The 21,939-nt window shown below is 41.4% G+C and overlaps 1 protein-coding gene and 1 pseudogene across 3 annotated transcripts in view; one reads left to right on the top strand and one right to left on the bottom strand.

Annotated features, from left to right (window-relative positions):
• The window catches only part of GOLM2 (golgi membrane protein 2), a 118,978-nt gene that overhangs the window by 20,786 nt on the left and 76,253 nt on the right, over positions 1-21,939 (bottom strand). The gene's annotated exons all lie outside the window — the stretch shown is intronic.
• Positions 2,728-11,470, top strand: LOC133769722 (heterogeneous nuclear ribonucleoprotein A3-like; annotated as a pseudogene).

Raw genomic sequence — 21,939 nt, 5'->3', positions numbered from 1 at the left:
TGGAGGGTGAACCAACGGCAAAAGGAAGACCTTTCTCTCTGTCTCTCTCTCACTGTCCACTCTGCCTGTCAAAAAATAAAAATAAAAAAAAAAAAAGGCGACTTCTTTCTCTAGTATTTATCTATAGGTTATATTCACTTTCATTTCATTCACTGACTCTTGTGTTATTCAATAAGTAGAGCTTTGACTATTCAATTATCCCTGAGGGTAAATGATACATGATCATTTATAATCTGTTGAGACATGAGTTAGAATCCTGAGACCTGAAGGGGGGGTGGTATAAAAATTTTAACAATATTACTGCAGGCTTTCTTCACAAAAGAATATGTAGAGGTGATGGGCATTCAGACTATCAGCTAAGATGCCAGTTCGGATACTACATTTCATGTCAGAGTACATACCTTCAATATCACAGCTCCTAACTCCAGCTTCCTACTAATGCAGACCCTGGGAGGCAGTGGAGATGGCTCAGGTAATTGGATTCCTGCAACCAAGTGGGCAACTTGTACTGGAGTTCCTGGTTCTTGGCATCAACAAAGGGCCAGTACCAGTTACTGCAGGCATTTGGGGATTGTACCAGTGGATGGGACCTCTCCTTTTCCTTCCCTCTCCTCTCCCAACTTTGCTATCCCCCTTCCTCTTTCCCTCTCTCCCTCTCCCTTTTCCTCTCCTTCCCTATCTCTATCTCCCTGTCTCTGACATAAATAAATACCTAAAAACAAATAAGATGTAAGGAAACTACCGACTGCATTTTGTTTACTTTGATTTCATTATTAGGAACATACTGAGGCAAAAAGACTAAACTCATTTTGTCTCAGACCTGAATGTAGCAGTCACAGGAATGAATCTATTAATCAACTATGTATGGAAAGAAAGGAGGTCAAAGACATGAAAGAAGCATGGTAGCAATGATTGATGGCTAAAAACTTCTCTGTAGGTTCAACTGCTCTTTTCTCTTTTTGACACAATCCACAGGCATCCCTTTTCCTAATATTTTCCCTTAAGACTGATGTTATGAGGATAAGAGACAAATGGGTGAACAAACTGATTGCCTTGAAAGTCAAATACTATTCTATTCTGCCTCCTTCTCTTACTGTACACCTTACCCTGCACCTAAGCACCAGCACAGGATGAAGGGGCCTAAAATGGGATATAATTTGCTATCAATTTGATATCAATTTGATATCAAGCAACTTCTTTGATATACAACAAATATGTATAACAACTACATTAATACTCACTCATTAAATATTTGGATACATCACTTCAACTTCAGCATTAAACAGTTTTTAATTCAAAATAACCAAATAACAAATTCTTTTTTTTTTTAATCACTGGTGGTCTCATCAGAAAAGCTGTTTTTGTTTGTTTGTTTGTTTGTTTAAGATTTTATTTATTTATTTGAGAGGCAGAGTTACAGAAAGGAAGAGACAGAGAAAGGTCTTCCATCCACCGGATTCACTCTCCAAATAGCTGCAACAGCTGGAGCTTGGTCAATCCAAAGCCAAGAGCCAGGGGATTCTTCTGGGTCTCCCAAGTGGGTGCTGGGGCCCAAGGTCTTGGGCCATCTTCTACTGCTTTCCCAAGCCACAAGCAGAAAGCTGGTTCAGAAGAGGAACAGCCGGGACATGAACCAGTGTCCATATGGGATGCTGGGGCCACAGGCAGAGGCTTAGCCTACTACACCACAGTGTAGGGCCCAACAAATTCTTGTATACCAAGTTTGACTGCCTTTCTGAATATTAAGAAAAAAATGTTATCTCAAGACAATATTAAATCACATTAAAGACTGGAGCAAGCCATTTCTACAAAAATTCTTCTTTTGGGAGTGGGCAGATGCTGGGATACGCATATCCCATATTGGAGTGCCTGAGTTTGAAATACTGTTCCTGATTCCAGCTTCCTGACAATGTGCACCCTGGGAGACATTAGGTAATGGCTCGAGTCATGGGTCCCCAGCTCCTGACTTTCACCTCATTGAACCAGCAGAAGATCTCTCTCTGTCTCTCCCTCCTTCATTCTGTAATCGTCTTTCAAATAAATAAAATAAAAAACAAAATAAATTAAATAAATCTTAAAAGAAGAAACTGCACCAAGTGCCTACTCATATACAGATATTTTTATTTGTCATAATTATATAAATAATATACTATAACAACTATTTACATAGACCTACATTCATTAGATATTATAAGATAATTTAAAGTATATGGGAAGATATACATAGGTTATATGCAAATACCACACCATCTTAAAAATTATTTATTTGAGAGATAGAGAGAGAGATAACCCATCTATCCACCAGTTCATTGCCCAAATGCCCACAATGGCCATCATGGCCAGGGTTGGGCCAGGGAAGCCAGGAACCAAGAACTCAATCCAGGTCCCTCACAAAGTAGTAGAAACCCAACTACTTAAGTCATCACTGCTGGCTCCCAGGGTCCAGGAAGTTAGAAACAGGAGCTGCAGCCAAGGATTGAACCCAGGTACTTTGATATGGAATGTGGGCATCCTAACTAGAGTCTTACTCACTAGGCAAACTGCCCATCCCACTAAGCTAGTTATATAAAAGATCTGAGCCACTGAGGATTTTGGTATCATAAGGGGGTCCTGGAACCATCTCCCTCTAAGCACCAAGAGAGAAATGTATACCATGATTTATTCATTCTCATATTGGTGAACATTTGTTTCTAATTTTCAATGTAATAAATATGAACATTCTTGCACATGCCTCCTGTAACACGTAAGGTTGTTTCTGGTTAGGTAGAAGGTGCTAAGTTGTAGGCTATATGCATCTTATTCTTCTTGGTCTTTTGATGAAAAGAAATTCTTAATTTTAATTAAGTATAATTTAGCTGTTTTTCTGAGAGCTAGCTTATTTTGTTACCTGGTTTATAAAATTCCAGCCTACGCTATATCATGAAGATATTCTGTTTTCTTAATTTAAAATTTCAAATCTGCAACCCATCTTGAGCTTAATTTTGTATATCATGTGATATGGGGAGGATCAAGATAAACTTTTTTTTATATGGCTACCCACTTGTCCCAGCACTGCTTACTACAAAGACTATCCTTCTCCTCCACTGCACTGCAGGATCAACTTGACTCATCTTTGAATCTTGATCATATAGGTGTGGTCAGTTTCTGGATTCTATCTATTCTGTCCTGTCAATCCAATATCCAGTCCTGTGCAAATACCATACTTAATTACCTTATCAATAACAACTTCACAATAAATTATGAGGTACAAGCATTTGGTACAGTGGTTAAGATGCTGAGATGCCTGCATCCCATATTGGAGTACTTGCGTTGGAGTCCGAGCTGTTTCTGATTCCCGCTTCCTACCAGTGAAGACACTGGGAGGCAGCAGGTGATGGCTGAAGGGTCCCTAAAACTGATATGGGAAACCTGCTGCAGGCAGGCAGTTAACAAGTGATGGGAAATCTCTATCTGTTTCTCTGTCTTTAGGGTAAATAAGTAAATAAAATTTTAAAGTGTCCTGCTTTCCTAAAATAAATTGTGGTTATCTGACGATAGAAATCTTTGTTTTATTCTTAGACTGTCTAGGTCGTTCTTTTTTTTTTTTTTTTTAAGATTTATTTATTTCAAAGGCAGAGAGAGAGAGAGATGTCTTTCATCTGCTAATTCATTCCTCAAATGGCTGCAAAAGCTGGAGCTGGGCTGATCCAAAGCTTGAACCCATGTGGGTACAGGGGTTCAACGACTTAATGCATTAGCAGGGAGCTGGATTGGAAGTGGAGCATCCGAGACTTTAAACTGCACTCATATGGGATGCTGGTGCCACAGGCTGTGGCTTTATCTTCTACACCACAGCCCTGGACCTTAGCTGTTCTTACTCCTTTGCATTTTACACACAAATTTTAAGAGTCAGCTTATCAATTTCTTCCATAAACAAAACCAAGCTGAAATGATTTGGGACTGCACTGACATTCTAGATCTGAGAAAAATTAACATCTTTGAACTATGGAGTTTTATAATCCACAGACATGGATTTACTTCTGTACTAGCTAATTTACATAAAAAATTTTTGCAGTTTTTAGAAGTTCTTTAAAATCTGTTCCTAATTTTTTTAAAGATTTATTTATGGGGCCAGCACTGTGGTGTAGCAGGTAAAGCCACTGCCTTTGGTGCCGACATCTTACAGGGCTCCAGTTCGAGTCTTGGCTGCTCCACTTCCAAACCAGCTCCCTGCTAATGCACTGGGAAAGCAACCATACATTGCACAAGTCTTTGGGGCCCTGCACCATGTCGGAGATCCAGAAGAAGCTCCTGGCTCCCGGCTTTGGATCGTCCCAGCTCCAGCTGTTGCAGCCATTTAGGGAGTAAACCAGCAGACGGAAGATCTCTAAAGGCAGAGTTACAAAGAGAGAGAGAGAGAGAGAGAGAGAGAGCGAGAGAGCCAGAGCGAGAGCGAGCTTTCATCCACTGGTTCATTTCCCAAGTGGCCGCAATGCCCAAGGCTGGGCCAGGAAGAAACCGGGAGCCAGACGCTTCTTCCAGGTCTCCCATTTGGGTTCCAGGGGTCTAAGTTCTTGGGCCATGTTCAGCTGCTTTCCCAGGCACATTAGCAGTGAGCTGCATCGAAGGGCAGCAGCCAGGACTCTAACTAGCACTCATTTGGGAAGCTGGTATTACAGGTGGTGACACAACCAACTGTGCCACAACACCTCCCTCTGTTAATTTTTTTTCAAGCTACCTAACACATTTTCATGCTATTAAAATGTTATTTATTTAATATTTTACTTTTTAAATCCATCTCTTCCATATAGAAATGCAATTAGTTTTGTCTACAGCCATACCACCTTGAATGCACCTGATCTCATCTGAAATACAATTAGTTTTTATATTAACCCTGTACCTATTAATTTTGCAAAATACATTTAATACTTTGAACTTTTTACATATAAAATTATGCTGTTTGGCCGGCGCCGTGGCTTAACAGGCTAATCCTCCGCCTTGCAGCGCGGCACACCGGGTTCTAGTCCCGGTTGGGGTGCCGGATTCTATCCCGGTTGCCCCTCTTCCAGGCCAGCTCTCTGCTATGGCCCGGGAAGGCAGTGGAGGATGGCCCAAGTCCTTGGGCCCTGCACCTGCATGGGAGACCAGGAGAAGCACCTGGCTCCTGGCTTTGGATCAGCGCGATGCGCTGGCCACAGCGGCCATTGGAGGGTGAACCAACAGCAAAAAGGAAGACCTTTCTCTCTGTCTCTCTCTCTCTCTCTCTCTCACTATCCACTCTGCCTGTCCAAAAAAAAAATAAATTATGCTGTTTATAAATAATATCTATTACACCTTCCTTTCCAATCCCTACACTGTTTATTTCCTTTTCTTGTGCTTTATATCATTGACTAGGAGCTACAGTAAAAATTTGATGATGCTGGGTACATCCTCATGTTCACGGTAAAGGTTTCTGACAACTGATCATTAACTTCGTTTGTTATAGGATTTTTGTGGACACTGTTTATCAGGCTAAGGAAATTACTTTCTAATCCTATTTTCTTTAAAGATTCTTGTTTTGGGACATGCACCATGGTGCAGTAGCTTAAGCCATTGCTTGTAAAGCTGGCATCCCATATAGGAGTGCCATTCAAGTCCTGGCTCCTCCCCTTCTGACCCAGCCTTCCAGGTGCAGAAGATGGCCTAAATGTTTGGGCTACTACCACCCATATGGGAAACCCAGATGGAGATCCTGGCTCCTGTCTTCAGCCTTGGCTGTTATGTTCATTTGGGGAGTGAACCAGTAGCTACAAGATCTCTCTCCCTCTCTGTCACTCTGCGTTCCAAATAATCTTTTTTTTTTTGAAAGAAAAAGTGTGTTGGGGCTGGCATTGGGGCCTAGAGGTTTAAGCTACCACCAGCAATGCTGGCATCCCATATGGGTGTCAGCTCCAGTCCTGGTTGCTCCATTTCTGATCCAGCTCCCTGCAAACAAGCCTGGGAAAGCAGAAAATGGCCCAAGGGCTTGAGTCCCTGAACATACATTAGAGACCCACAAGAAGTTCGTGGCTCCTCGCTTCAGCCAGGCCCAGCCCTGGCTGTTGCAGCCATTTGGAGAGTGAACCAGAGGATGGAAGTCCTCTCTCTCTCCGTAACTCTAACTTTCAAATAAATAATTTTTTTTAAAGATTTATTTTATTTATTTGAGAGACAGAGTTACAGAGAGAGGCAGAGACACAGAGAGAGGTCTTCCATCCACTGGTTCACTCCCCAGATGGCCCCATTAATAAATCTTTAAAAATAAATAAGTTGGGGTCGGTGCTGTGGCGCAGTGGGTTAACTCCCTGGCCTGAAGTGCCAGCATTCCATATGGGCACCGGTTCAAGACCTGGCTGCTCCACTTCCGATCCAGCTCTCTGCTATGGCCTGGAAAAGCAGTAGAAGATGGCCCAAGTCCTTGGGACTCTGCATCCACATGGGAGACCTGGAAGAAGCTCCTGTCTCCTGGCTTCAGATCAGCAGAGCTCCGGCCATTGCGGCCAACTGGGGAGTGAACCACTGGATGGAAGACTTCTCTCTCTCTCTCTCTGCCTCTCCTCTCTCTCTATAACTCTGACTTTCAAATAAATAAATAAATCTTTAAAAATAAATAAATAAATAAATAAATGTGTAGGGGCTGGTGTTTTGGTGTAGTGGGTTAAACCACTGCCTGCAACACCCACATCGCATATAGTGCCAGTTGAGTACCGGCTGCTTCACTTCTGATTCAGCCTCCTGCTAATGTGCCTGGGAAAACAGCATAAGATGGCCCAAGTATTTGTACCCCTGTACTCATGTGGGAGATGCAGAAGAAGCTCCAGGCTTCTGATTTCAGCTCTGGCTGTTTTGGCCATTTGGAGTATGAACCAGAAGATGGACGATTCTCTCTGTCTCTCCCTCCCTCTCTCTCTCTCTCTGTAACTCTGCATTTCAAATAAATTTAAAAAATAAATGTGTTTTTTTTTCCACAAATACACATTGAACTCCCTCAAATATTTTCTTAATAACTAATTTTTTTTTTGACAGGTAGAGTTAGACACTGAGAGAGAGAGAGAGAGACAGAGAGAAAGGTCTTCCTACTGTTGGCTCACCCCCCAAATGGTTGCTACGGCCGGCGCACTGCGCCAATCCGAAGCCAGGAGCCAGGTGCTTCCTCCAGGTCTCCCATGAGGGTGCAGGGCCCAAGCACTTGGGCCATCCTCCACTGCCTTCCCGGGCCACAGCAGAGAGCTGGACTGGAAGAGGAGCAACCGGGACAGAATCCAGCGCCCCAACCGGGACTAGAATCCGGGGTGCCGGTGCTGCAGGCAGAGGATTAGCCAAGTGAGCCACGGCGCCGGCCTCTTCATAACTATTGACATAACTTTAAATTATTCTCATATTTTTTGTTCATGTACTGTGACACACAGATTGTCTTTCTTTCTTTCTCTCTCTCTCTCTCTCTCTCTCTCTCTCTCTCTTTTTCTTTCTTTCTGTTTTTTATTTCACAGGTAGAGTTATAGACAATGAGAGGAGAGGAAGGTCTTCCTTCCGTTGGTTCACTCCCAAATGGCTGCTACGGCTGGTGTTGTGCCAATCCGAAACCAGGAGCCAGGTGCCCAAACACTTGGGCCATCCTCCACTGCCCTCCCGGGCCACAGCAGAGAGCTGGACTGGAAGAGGAGCAACCGGGACTAGAACCCGGCGCCCATATGGGATGCAGGCGCCGCAGGCAGAGGATTAACCAAGTGAGCCACGGCCCAGGCCCCCAGATTGCTTTTCATATATCAAACAAATAGGGCAGGTGCTGTGGCGTAGCAGATAAAGCTGCCGTCTGCAGTGCCAGCATCCCATATGGGCACCAGTTCCATTCCCAGCTGTTCCACTGCCAAATCAGCTAGCTCTCTGCTGTGGCCTGGGAAAGTAATATAAGATGGCCCAAGCCCTTGGGCCCCTGCACCCGTGTGGGAGACCTGGAAGAGCTCCGGCTGTTCCAGCCAACTGGGGAGTGAACCAGCAGATAGAAGACCTCTCTCTCTCTCTCTCTCTCTCTCTGCCTTTGCCTCTCTTTCTGTCTCTGTGTAACTTCAACTTTCAAATAAATAAATAAATCTTTAAAAAAATCTTTGCATTTTCAGAATAAATTCAACATAATCAACATGTAAATAATTTTTATGTCTCTTGATTAAATATACTAATATTTTCAGAAATTTTATAACCATGTTAATAAGAGAAACTGTCCTGTAATTTTCCTTTCTCATAATACTCCCAATTTTCCTGTCAATTTATTCTGGCCTCATAAAATGAATTGGGAAATATTTCTTTGTTTTCAATTTTTTCAAAGAGTTTATGTTAGATTGATTCTATTTTCTCTGTAAACAGGAGAGACTTAACCAGTGAAATGATTCAGCCTCAGAAACTTCATTAGGAGAAACTTTTAAATTACAGATTCAGTATTTTAGGCATACGACTAGATTTTCCTTATCTTTCTGTGTCTATTTTGTAGAGAGGTATTTTCTAGGTCATCGTCTTTCTCACCTAAATTTTCAAGTATTATGGCAATAACCTCATAATACCTCTTAAGAAATGTTCTAATATTATTTTCAGGATCTTATTAATTTTTTCATTCTTGATACTAAGAATTTGTGCCATCTTTGTCTCTGTGCCACATTTGATCAATTTCACCAGTATTTTAAACTATTTATTTATTTAATTTATTTGAAAGGCAAAGAGACAGAGACAGAGAGAATCTCTTATGTATTAATTCACTCCCTAAATGCCTGCAACAGCTAGGGCTGAGCCAGGCCAAAGCTGCGTTCTAAGAACTCAGTCCAGGTTTCCCATCAGGGTTGCAGGAATCCAACTATTCGAGCTATAACCAGTTATCTTCCAGAGTACACATAAACAGGAAGGTAGAATGGAGAGTAGAGTTGAGACTCAAATCTAGAACTGAGATGGGATGCAGACATGTCAAATAGCATCTTTTTTTTTTTTTTTATTTGAAAGAAATACACAGAGAAAGGAGAGGTAGAGACAGAGGTCTTCCATCCACTGGTTCACTCCCCAATTGGCCACAACAGCTGGAGCCGTGCTGATCGGAAGCCAGCAGCCAGGAGCTTCTTCCGGGTCTCCCATGCAGAGGCAAGGGCCCAAGGGCTTGGGCCATCTTCTACTGGATCTACTTCTACTGGATCTACTTCTGCTGAATCAGAAGTGGAGCAGCCAGGACTAGAACCAGCGCCCATATGGGATTTCAGCACCACAGGCGATGGCTTTACACGCTATGCCATAGCATCACACCCCCCCCCCATAGCATCTTTATCACTATGTCAAATATCTGCCCCACTAGTTTTTGCAAAGAAAGAAAAAAAAATCGAGGGTGGCAGTTAGGGAAAGCAGGGAGGGAAGGAGGGAGAGGAGGAGGGGGAGAGGAGGAGAGGGAATTGGGGAGGGAGAAGGGGGACAGGGAGGGGAGGGAGAAGGGGAGGGAGAGAGGGAGGGAGAGGGAGAGGGACCTTCTTCACTCCCTGAATGCCCACAACAGCCAGGGGAGAGCCAGGTCAAAACCAGAGCCAGAAGCTTTATCTGGGTCTCCCATATGGGTGCAAGGGCCCAAGCATTTGGCCCATCTACCACTGTTTTCCCAGGTGTATTATTAGGGAGCTGGAACAGAAGTGAAGCAGCCAGAACTTGAACTGGCACCCATATGGTGGTGACTTGGGTAACTACATCACAGCACTGGCCCCTCCATTCAATTCTTTAACAAAAGATATATTTATATATTTGAAAGGCAGAGTGACACAGAGGAAAGGAGATACTACTCCCCAGAACCAGATCAACCTGAAGTCAGGAGCCAGTAACTCCATCCAGGTCTTCTCCACATGGATGACAGGGACTCACGTACTTGTGCCATCATCTGCTGCTTTCCCAAGCACATTAGCAGGAAGCTGGACTGGAAGTGAGCAGTTGGGAATCAAGCCAGCACTTTGACATAGGATGCCAATGTCACAAGCAGCAGCTTAACCCACTGTGACACAATGCTGGCCCCTTACTTAGTCAACTTCAATGGGTATTGTTTTTGTTTTTTTTTCTTTCAAGTTTTTAAACTTTCTTGATTCAATTTTGGCAATTCACAATTTTTGAATGTGGGCCTTCTGAAACTCATGTTGACACTTAACCCCCATTGTGGTAATATTAAGGAGTGGGACTTTTAGGAGGTGGTTAGCTCATGAAGTCTCCACTCTTATGAATGGGATTACAATTTTTATGAAAGAGTTTAAGGTAGAAGGTATGCTCTCTTTTGCTTTTTTGCCATCAAAGGACACAGTATTGTCTCCCATCTGTAAAATGTAGTAACAGGGCGCCATTACTGGAAGAAGACAGAAGCCTTCATTAGATATCAATCCTGCCTGTGCCTTGGTCTTTGATGTTTCCAGCCTCTAGAATAATGAGAAATAAATTGTTTTGTTTATATATTACTTTGTAGCATTCTGTTATAGCAGCACAAATACATTAATATAATAACTTTCTAGAAAATCGCCACTGGATTGAACTCAAGTTGGAAGAGGCAAGTCTGGTCTCAAAGTGGAGATAAAACCACTACCTGGCCGCCCCCAGCCCAACTGTGGTCATCACCGCCACCACCACTGGGGGTAGGAGACCCATGATCCAAAGGAATTAGAGCAGTTGAGGAAACTCTTTATTGGTGGTTTGAGCTCTGAAACTACAGATGATAGTTTAAGAGAATATTTTAAGAAATGGGGCACACTCAGACTATGTAATGAGAAACACCCCAAATGAAATGTTCCAGGGGCTTTGGTTTGTTACTTACTCTTGTGTTGAAGAAGTGGATGCAGTAAAGTGTGCTTGACCATACAAGGTTGATGGGCATGTTATGGAACCAAAGAGAGCCGTTTCTAGAGAGGATCTGGTAAAGCCTAGTGCCCATCTAACAGTGAAGAAGATTTTTGTAGGTGGTATTAAAGAAGAGACAGAGGAATATAATTTGAAACTACTTTGAGAAGTATGGCAAGACTGAAACCATAAAAGTTATGGAAGAAGGCAGAGTGGGAAAAAAAAGAGGATTTGCTTTGGATCCTTTTGACGATCATGATACAGTTGGTAAAATTACTGTTCAGAAATATCACACATTTACTGGGCATAGTTGTGAAGTGAAAAAGGCCCTTTCTAAACAAGAGACGCAGTCTGCTGCTGGGTCACCAAGAGGCCATGGAGGGGGATCTGGCAGTTTAATGGGCTGTGGAGGTAGTGTAGGTAATTTTGACCATGGTGGAAACTTCGGTGGAAGAGGAGGCCATGGTGGTGGAGGTGGTGGCAGCAGAGGACATAATGGCAGAGGTGATGATGGCAACTCTGGTGGTTGTCCCAGTTATAGCACAGAGGAGGCCATGGTGGTGGATATGGTGGCAGGGGAGGATGTGATGGTTACAATGAAGGAGGACACTTTGCAGCAGAAAAGGGCTACAGTTCTTAGCAGGACAGAGAGCGAGGAGTTTCCAGAAAAGCTGCAGGCTACATTGAGAAAGGCATCCCAAATGCATTAGAATTGTAAAAATCTAACAACAGAAGAAATGGTGATCTACAGTCAGAAAAGCCACTGCAGCTTGAACAGCAAACCCTTCTTGTTCAGGACTGTCATAGCCACAATTTGCAAAAAGTGCAGCTATTGATTAATGCAACATAGTGCCAATTAAGTGTACTTTCCTGAGGTCTTTTATCTGTTGTAGCTTTGTTTTACATCAGGTATATTGCCCTGTAAGTTGTGGTAGTGGTGCCAGGAATAAAAAATTAAGGAATTTTTAACTTTTCAAAAAAAAAAAAAAAAGAAAGAAAATTGCCATTGGATTTATGCTTTCAAATTTACTATTAAAGTCTTCGATGTTTTCTAGTGATTTTACATCAGTAGTTATGCCCTCTTCGCTGCTCTAAATATTATTGGCTTTTCATATTGTTCTTCATATTGTTGCAAGTTTATCTTATTTTTTGCTCCTAACTAGTCTTTATTTTCCTTTTCACTTACCACTGCTCTTATCTATATTTTGTTCTCTTCAACATTCCTAAGATTATATTTGTTATACTCCTCTTTTCTGAAACCAGATTACTCAGTTTCAAATGCTTCCTCAGCTAATGACTAGCTAAACAGTCTTGGAAGTGTAAAGAAGTTTCTTTGTATCTATTCCAGTTCACAAAATGGGAATATGATAGTATTGAAACACTGATTAGTTATGAGATTATACCTTAAAACCCTTTAAGAGGCAGACATTAGGGCCAGCAGCTAACATGCTGTTAGGATACCAGCACCCCAATCACAGTGCCAGAGTTCAATAACTGGCTCTGCTGCTCACTCCAGCTTCCTGCTAATGCAGACCCTTGGAAGCAGCAACGATGGCTTAACTAATTGGGTTCCTGTCACCAGTGTGGAAGATCTGGATTGAGTGCCTGACGACTTTAGGCTGTACCTGGGAAACATCATGGGTATTTGGGGAAGTACGTCAAAAGATGAGCATTCTCTCTCTCTGCCTCTCAAATAAATAAATGAAACATCATTTAAAAAGAAAACTACTTTAAGAATAGTAAGTGGTACATAGTTACCACTCAAATGTTAGCTATCATTAGGACCACCATTATTACCAACTGCTGGTACTACAATCAAAACTATGATTACCACCACTATTTTGAGTTTAGTTCAACTAATTTAATTTTCAGGATTTTTGTCTTAATGCTCTCGAGATCATAAATTTAGCTATAAAAACAATATTCAAAGTATCCCTCATATTGTGGTATGTGTAGTATTTATACTATTGCTGAGTTCTATAACTTTTGAAATGTCCATAATAAACCCCTCATGAGTTGCTTATGATTGATTTTACAAAGTTTCTAAATGTAAGACTTTTACTTTTATTAAGATTTATTTATTGAGGCCAGCATATAGTGAGACAAGCTGGAATCAGGAGCCAGAGCCAGGACTCAAATCTAGGTATTCTGATATGAGAGCAGGCATCTTAACCACTAGGTTATGTGTCTGCTCTGACTTACAGTTTTGATAGAAATATATTAAATCTGTCATGTTCTGTACTTGTCAATTACCCTCTGAAATTATGTCAGCTTTTTGTCTTCCTATTTCCTGCTTGTAGTTTTAGATGATGACTTCCTCTTTTTAGTAGATCATTCTTTTATCATTTTCCCTTACAATCTATTTGATAATTTGCTACTACTTTACATCAAATTTTTTTTTTCTTTTTTTAAAAATTTTTGACAGGCAGAGTGGACAGCAGAGGGAGACAGAGAGAAAGGTCTTCCTTTTTGCCGTTGGTTCACCCTCCAATGGCCGCCGCGGTAGGCGCGCTGCGGCCAGCGCACCGCGCTGTTCCAATGGCAGGAGCCAGGTGCTTTTCCTGGTCTCCCATGGGGTGCAGGGCCCAAGCACTTGGGCCATCCTCCACTGCACTCCCTGGCCACAGCAGAGAGCTGGCCTGGAAAAGGGGCAACCGGGACAGGATCGGTGCCCTGACCGGGACTAGAACCCGGGGTGCCGGCGCCGCAAGGCGGAGGATTAGCCTACTGAGCCACGGCGCCGGCCACATCAACTTTCTTTTAATTAGGTTTCACTAAAGGGTATCTTTATTTTAATTTGTGGTAAAATACATGGTACATAAAAAATTTACTATCTTGGCAGGCGCCGTGACTTAACAGGCTAATCCTCCACCTTGCGGCGCCGGCACACCGGGTTCTAGTCCTGGTCGGGGTGCCGGATTCTGTCCCAGTTGCCCCTCTTCCAGGCCAGCTCTCTGCTATGGCCCGGGAGTGCAGTGGAGGATGGCCCAAGTGCTTGGGCCCTGCACCCCATGGGAGACCAGGAGAAGCACCTGGCTCCTGGCTTCGGATCAGCACGATGCGCTGGCCGCAGCGGCCATTGGAGTGTGAACCAACGGCCAAAAGGAAGACCTTTCTCTCTGTCTCTCTCTCTCACTGTCCACTCTGCCTGTCCAAAAAAAAAAAAAAAAAATTTACTATCTTAACCATTGTTAAGTATACAGTCAGCAGCATTACTGTATAATCATAACCACCATCTATGTTCAGAAATTTCTTATCTTTCCAAACTGATAACTCTGTATATTCATTAAACAATAATTCCCTTTCCCTCTCTTGGAACATAGAAACCATCATTCTACTTTGATTTTACAAATTTGACTATACTAGGTACTTCAAATAAGTGGAATCCTACAATGTTTGTCCTTTGTTACTGTCTTGTTTCAACTTAGTATAATGTCTTTAAGGTTTATCCATACTGTAGCATTTAGCAGAATTTTCTTTTTAAAGTTGAACAGAATTTCATTGTACGTATTCACCGAATTTTGTTTATTCATTCATCTGTCAATCAACATTTGGATTGTGTCAATCTTTTGGATATTGTGATTAATGATGATATGAATATGAGTATAACAAACATCAGTTCAAGTCTCTGTGTTCAATTCTTTTGGGGCTATACCCATAAGAGAGGAATATCTTTTATAGTCCTTTCATTTATCAAGTTTGTCTCTCCATGTATTTAAGATTTAATTAGAGGGGCTGATGCCGTGGCTCACTTGGCTAATCCTCCACCTCCGGCGCTGGCATCCCGTATGGACGCCGGGTTCTAGTCCCGGTTGCTCCTCTTCCAGTCCAGCTCTCTGCTGTGGCCCGGGAGGGCAGTGGAGGATGGCCCAAGTGCTTGGGCCCCTGCACCCGCATGGGAGACCAGGAGGGGGCACCTGGCTCCTGGCTTCGGACTGGTGCAGCGCCAGTCGTAGCAGCCATTTGGGGAGTGAGCAAACGGAGGGAAGACCTTTCTCTCTGTCTCTCTCTCTCACTGTCTATAACTCTACCTGTCAAATTAAAAAAATATATAAGATTTAATTAGAAACACTATACATAAAAAGAAAAATAATAAAAAGAAACCCTATATAGCTGGATTTCAAAATTTTATTTATTTATTTTGTCGCATGTCTGTGGGGTTTTTGGTATCCTTTTGTCTTTTAACACATAACTTTCTTTGTATTTATTGTAGTTATTGGAATATCTGTACTTATTTAATTGCTTTTAATGTTTATACTCCCTTTTTTTGGTTTTATTCTTCCTTTCTTTCAGTATTATCTCCTTTCCTCCTCTACCAACTATTGAGCCGAAGCTAGCCTTTAATTTTTAATAATTAATCTTAATTTCCAATATACATACTTCATAAAGTTCCTCCACTTCCAGTCCAGCTGGTTTACTTCCCAAATGCCCATGACAACTAGGGCTGGGCTGGGCCAAAGGCAGGAGCTGGGAATTCCATCCTGGTTTTCGACATAAGCCACCACCAGTGCTTCACAGGATGCATTAGCAGGAAGCTAGATTGGAAGCAGAGTAGCTAAGACTCTGATATGAGATATGACACCAACTTTAACATATCTAAAAAAATTTTTATATTATTTATTTGAAAGGCATAGTTAGCAAGTAGGAGGTTAGACAGGGAGAGAAAAATCTTCCATCCACTGGCTCATTCCCCAAATGGCCACAATGACCAGGGCTGGGTCAGACTGAAGCTAGCAGCCAGGAGCTTCTCCCATGTGGGTGCAGGGGCCAAGGACGTGGGCCGTCCTCCATTGCTTTTCCAGGTGCATTAGCAGGGGAGTTGGACTGGAAATGAAGCTGCTGGGACTCAAACTGGTACCCATATGGGATGCCAGCATTGCAGGTGGCAGCTTAACCTGTTACACCACAATGCCAGTCTCATATTTTTAAATTTAAAACCTTAAAATACCTTTTAAAAAAAAAAGGGAACATATACTTAATTCCAAGAGTTAATTTTCTGTTTAATGAGAAAACACTAGAACTTAGTTTTAAACAGTACTAGAGATACAAGTGAGAGTAATTTGAGTCAAATATTATAAAAACAATTACTGACCCTAAAATCACCACATAATTGACAATATATAATAATAAATAATGTAATAATAAAAAATCCTTGCTAAAGAAGAATTTTGTGGATGGTGGATGCAAGTATAAAAAAATTAACTAGAGGGACTAGCGCCATGGCATAGCGGGTAAAGCTGTCACCTGCATGGCCGGCATTCCATATGGCTGCCAGTTCAAGTCTTGGCTGCTCCACTCCCAATTCAGCTTCCTGCTAATGCATGTGGGAAAGCAGCAGAAGATGGCCCAAGTGGGCCCTTCTACCCACATGGGAGACCCGGAAGAAGCTCCTGGCTCATGGCTTCAGATTGGCGCAGCTCCAGCTGTTGAGGTCATTTGGGGAGTGAGCCAGCGGATGGAAGATATCTCTGCCTCTCTCTCTTTCTCTCTGCCTTTCTTTTTCTTTCTTTTTTTTTTTTTTTTTTTGACAGGCAGAGTGGACAGTGAGAGAGAGAGAGACAGAGAGAAAGGTCTTCCTTTGCCGTTGGTTCACCCTCTAATGGCCGCCGCGGTAGCGCGCTGCGGCCAGCGCACCGCGCTGTTCCGATAGCAGGAGCCAGGTGCTTCTCCTGGTCTCCCATGGGGTGCAGAGCCCAAACACTTGGGCCATCCTCCACTGCACTCCCTGGCCACAGCAGAGAGCTGGCCTGGAAGAGGGGCAACCGGGACAGGATCGGTGCCCCGACCGGGACTAGAACCCGGGGTGCCGGCGCCGCAAGGCGGAGGATTAGCCTGTTGAGCCACGGCGCCGGCCTCTCTGCCTTTCTTTCTCTGTTATTCTTTCAAATAAATAAAGAAATAAATTTTTTTTAAAAATTAACTATAATTTATATAAGAGCATATCTAAATTAAAAATGCAATGAAACAATATTCCATTTTAAATAATGAGAAAAATGTACTTGGACACCAGTTGAACTTGGAAAGTCAGATGTTTTTTCAGAAAAAAGTGTAAGAGTATGATGAACCAAATAAAGCACAAATAAGGGGAGTCTCAGATAAAAAAAAGACTAAAGATAATAAATAATACTCAATTTAATATGTAGATTTAATTCTATATAAATTAAGGTTTCTGAAAATTAGCCATTGAACTTGATAAACTGAAAGTGGAAAGACAAAAAAATTATTTTTTTAAACTTTAAGTTTAAATTATGATTATTAAGCAGTAGTTTTCAACCCCATGTGCTGGGGATAAAGATACGAATCATCAAAACTGGAAATTCTGAAGATAGGCTAAAAACAATGAAGTAGCTTAATTTGTACGCAATAAGGGAGAAGTATTATCACCAAAGGAAAATAAAAAATTCACAAGAATCTTGGCACAAATGGATATCAACATAGAAAAAAATTAATTTGGATTGCTGTAAATTCCAGACAGGTCAAATAAACAATTAGGAAAAAAGTCAAAGAAAATTAACTAGTATATTTATGGCCAGACAGAGGATAATGATTTTCTATTAGAGAAATAGAGACTGTCATAAGAGTCAAGATAAACATGTCTGAATGTACACAAATAAAAACCTTTTGTATCAAATTCAGCAATGTTGCAGGATATAACATCAACACACAAAAATCAGTCATATTTCTATGAGCAAGCAATGAACAATCTGAAAAGAAAAAAATTTGACTTATAAAACTATCTAAATAAAATGTGTAGAGATAAATTTTAACCAAGATGGCACAAGATTTGTACACTGAGAACTGGAAAACATCACTAAGAGAACTGCAAAACATCACTGAATAGACGGAAAGATGTCTCATATTCATGAATTGGAAGATTTGATGTTGTTAAGATGGCAATGCACCCTAACATGATCCACAGATTCAATGATAATCTATTAAAATCCCCACTACTTTTTTAATAAAAATAGAAAAACAGACCCTAAAATTCTTATGAAATGCAAGGGATCACGAATTACTAAAATAATCTCATAAAAAGAGAACAAAATTAAAGGATTCACACTTTTTTTTTTTTTTTTTTGGACAGGCAGAGTGGACAGTGAGAGAGAGAGAGACAGAGAGAAAGGTCTTCCTTTTTGCCGTTGGTTCACCCTCCAATGACCGCCGTGGTAGCGGGCTGCGGCCGGCGCACCGCGCTGATCCGATGGCAGGAGCCAGGTGCTTCTCCTGGTCTCCCATTGGGTGCAGGGCCCAAGGACTTGGGCCATCCTCCACTGCACTCCCTGGCCACAGCAGAGAGCTGGCCTGGAAGAGGGGCAACCGGGACAGGATCGGTGCCTTGACCGGGACTAGAACCCGGGGTGCCGGCGCCACAAGGCGGAGGATTAGCCTAGTGAGCCGTGGCGCCGGCCTAAGATTCACACTTTCTAAATTCAAAATCAACAGCAACAAAAATGGTGTAAAACTACCATAAGGACAGAGAGGCCAATGAAATAGAACTGATAACTGAGAAATTAGCCCATACATCCACAGTCAATTATTTTTTAAGAAAAAATTTATTTATTTATTTATTTGACAGATAGAGTTAGTGAGAGAGAGACAGAGAGAAAGGTGTTCCCTCGGTTTGCTCACTCCCCAAATGGCTGCTACAACCGGCGCTGCACCAGTCCGAAGCCAGGAGCCAGGTGCCCCCTCCTGGTCTTCCATGCGGGTGCAGGGGTCCAAGCACTTGAGCCATCTTCTACTGCTTTCCCAGGCCATAGCAGAGAGCTGGACTGGAAGAGGAGCAACCGGGACTAGAACCCGGCTCCAATATGGAATGCCGGCACTGCAGGCAGAGGATTAACCTAGTGAGCCATGGCGCTGACCCCAGTCAATTTTTTTTTTTTTTTTTGAAGACTAATTATTTCATTAGAAAGGCAGAGTAACACAGAAGAAGAGGAAAGGAGGGAGAGGGAAAGAGAGTGTCTGGGCCAGGCTGAAGCCAGGAATCAGGAACTCCAACCTGGTCTCCTACATGGGTATCAGGGCCCCATGTACTTGGGTCATCCTCTATTGCCTTTCCCGGTGCTTAGCAGGAAGCTAGATCAGAAGTTAAACAGCTGGCACTCCAATATGGGATGCTGTTATTGCAGACACTGGCTTAACCCACTGTGCCACAATGCCTGCCTTGTGGTCAATTGATTGCTTGCCTTGTGGTCAACTGACTTTTGACAAGGATGCCAAGATCATTCAGTGCGGGAAAGAACAGTCTTATTCAACAAATGGTGCTGGGTCAACTGCAAACCCACATACAAAAGAATGAAGTTGGGTCCTTACCTCACAACATATATAAACATTAGCTTAAAATGGATCAAAGACCTAAACACAAGAGCTAAATCTATAAAAATCTTAGAAGAAAACACAGGAGGGAATCTTCAAAACCATGATTTTGGCAATGGTTTCTTAGAAATGAGCATGAGCAACAAAAGAAAAAAACAGATAAGTTGGATTCCTCAAACTCTGACACTTATCAAAGGTAAATACCAAGAGAGTGAAAAGAGGCCGGCGCCGGCTCACTAGGCTAATCCTCCGCCTTGCGGCGCCGGCACACCGGGTTCTAGTCCCGGTCGGGGCACCGATCCTGTCCCGGTTGCCCCTCTTCCAGGCCAGCTCTCTGCGTGGCCAGGGAGCGCAGTGGAGGATGGCCCAAGTCCTTGGGCCCTGCACCCCATGGGAGACCAGGATAAGCACCTGGCTCCTGCCATCGGATCAGCGCGATGCGCAGGTCGCAGCGCGCCTACCGAGGCAGCCATTGGAGGGTGAACCAACGGCAAAAGGAAGACCTTTCTCTCTGTCTCTCTCACTATCCACTCTGCCTGTCCAAAAAAAAAAAAAAAATTAAAAAAAGAGAGTGAAAAGAGAACCCATAGGAGGGGCAAAAATACATGTAAATCATATATATACTGTAGGTCTAGTATCTAGAATATATAAAGAAATCTTAACAACTCAACAATGAAGACAAATAACCCAATTAAGAATATAGGCAAAGGACCTGAAGAGACTTTTTTTCCAAAAAGACATAAAAATGACCAACATGTACATGAAACAATGTTCAAGGTCATTGGTCATTAGGGAAATGAAATTCAAAACCACAATATAATACTACTTCACATCCACAAGAATGACAATATTGAAAAAGAGAAAGGGAAAGGGGGAAAAAGCGTTGGATGTGGAGAAATGGTAACCCTTACACATTACTAGTGGGAATGTTAAGTGTGCAGCTGTTATGAAAAACAGTTTGGCAGTTTTTCAAAAGCCAAACATAGAATTAACACACTCAGCAATTCTACATCTAGGTACATAGTCCAAAGAACTGCAAACAGGTGTTCAACAAAAAAACTTGTATGTGTATGTTCACAGCAGTACTAGTCACATAATCCAAAAAGGTGAGACAACCCCAATACATCCACCAATGGATGAATGGAACACAGAATATATTCATTCAATTGAATATTATCTAGCAATGAAAAGGAATAAAGTACTCACACATGTTACACAACGGCTGAACTTTGGAAAAACTATGCTAAGAAGCCAGACACAAAAGGTTACATATTATATGGTTCCATTATATGAAATATCCAGAATAGGTGAACCCACAAAGACAGAAGCAGATTAATGGTTGCCAGGGGTTGGGGTGGGAATGAACAAAGAATGGCTATTTAATGGGTATGGTGTTTACTTCCTTGGTGATGAAAACGTTCGGGAAATGGACAGTGCTGGTGATTGTGTGAATGCACTAAATACTGCCAAATTATATATTTTGGTGAATTTTTGTATATTTTGCTACAACAAAAATAATTTTTCATAAAAAACCTTTTGTATGATAAAACATAATGAAGCCTCATATGAAGAGACTTCAAATATTCATGGAAACTAAATTTAAAAATTAGTTAATTTTAGCACAAAAAGATTTGAAATCCATGTATAGGTTTTTTTTTCATGTAGCGCTTTTCTATTATGCATTTTCTATGACCCTTTTCAGACACCTCATAAAAAGAAAGGCAATAAAAGGAAAACCATAATAAAAGTAGTTTATGAAACATCAGTATCTGGGCCATTTATAGAGATCTGATACAAATATATAGGACCAATCTACAAAGTTCACAGGCTAAGTGGTCAAAAGTATACATATTATATATAAAGAAATAATTACAACAAAATTACTCACATAAAAATAGGCTACCAGAAAGCAAATTCTTATTAAAACACCTTTAAGGAATCAATATATTCTAAACATCTCATACAAGATAAAAATCAATGTGGCCAAGCCACAGGAAAGAGATAAGTATCTCCAGTGACACCATAAATCTCCTCAAGACACAATCTGACAACACAAGAATGAAACAGGAGGTATGAAGCTAGTCAGATAGAAGCAATACTTCTAAAGGAACACATAAATTAGGAAGAATAGGAAATAATTTAAAAAAAAGAGTCAGTCATGACAATGACAATGAAAAAATACATAGTAATTTAAATAATTAATGAGAGAGTAGATCTAAGTGAATGATTATTATTGCCTAACCACAATGGAATACTTGTGTGAATGTGAAAAGCAGAATTAAATAAAATTAGGATAAGCTTATTTTTGGTATAAAATAATTTTGAAATCTACGCATAGTTTTTTCATAATACATGTTTTTCATCAACTTTTTGAAGATGCTTCAGATGGATGTACTCACATATTTAAAATGACAAGTGTATAACTCTTCAATAGGTTAAAAGATATGTAAGAAATAAATTCCAAAATGGTGCACACATTGATTTCCACCCTTAATATATTAATGATACATTGAAAAAAATTTGGGTTAAGAATTTAAAACCCAAGAGCAATCATTTCTGAGAAGTTACTTCCAATCAATCTTTTTGACTAAAAGTGTGAGGAATAACAGGTAAGGCAACAATGATATATATATCATATATGGTAATACATATATATGATAATACATGTTTAGAGGAAAACCTATATAATGAAATTAAGATATAAATACTTCCTGTTGAAATAAAGGCTTTCAGATCAATAGTGAAACTTTTTTCACTATACCTAAACGATAGCTACATTCTTGTAAGTAA

Source organism: Lepus europaeus, chromosome 11, assembly GCF_033115175.1.
Source record: "Lepus europaeus isolate LE1 chromosome 11, mLepTim1.pri, whole genome shotgun sequence".
NCBI classification, from domain to species: Eukaryota; Metazoa; Chordata; class Mammalia; order Lagomorpha; family Leporidae; genus Lepus; species Lepus europaeus.
This window is presented reverse-complemented; position numbering and strand designations above follow the sequence as displayed.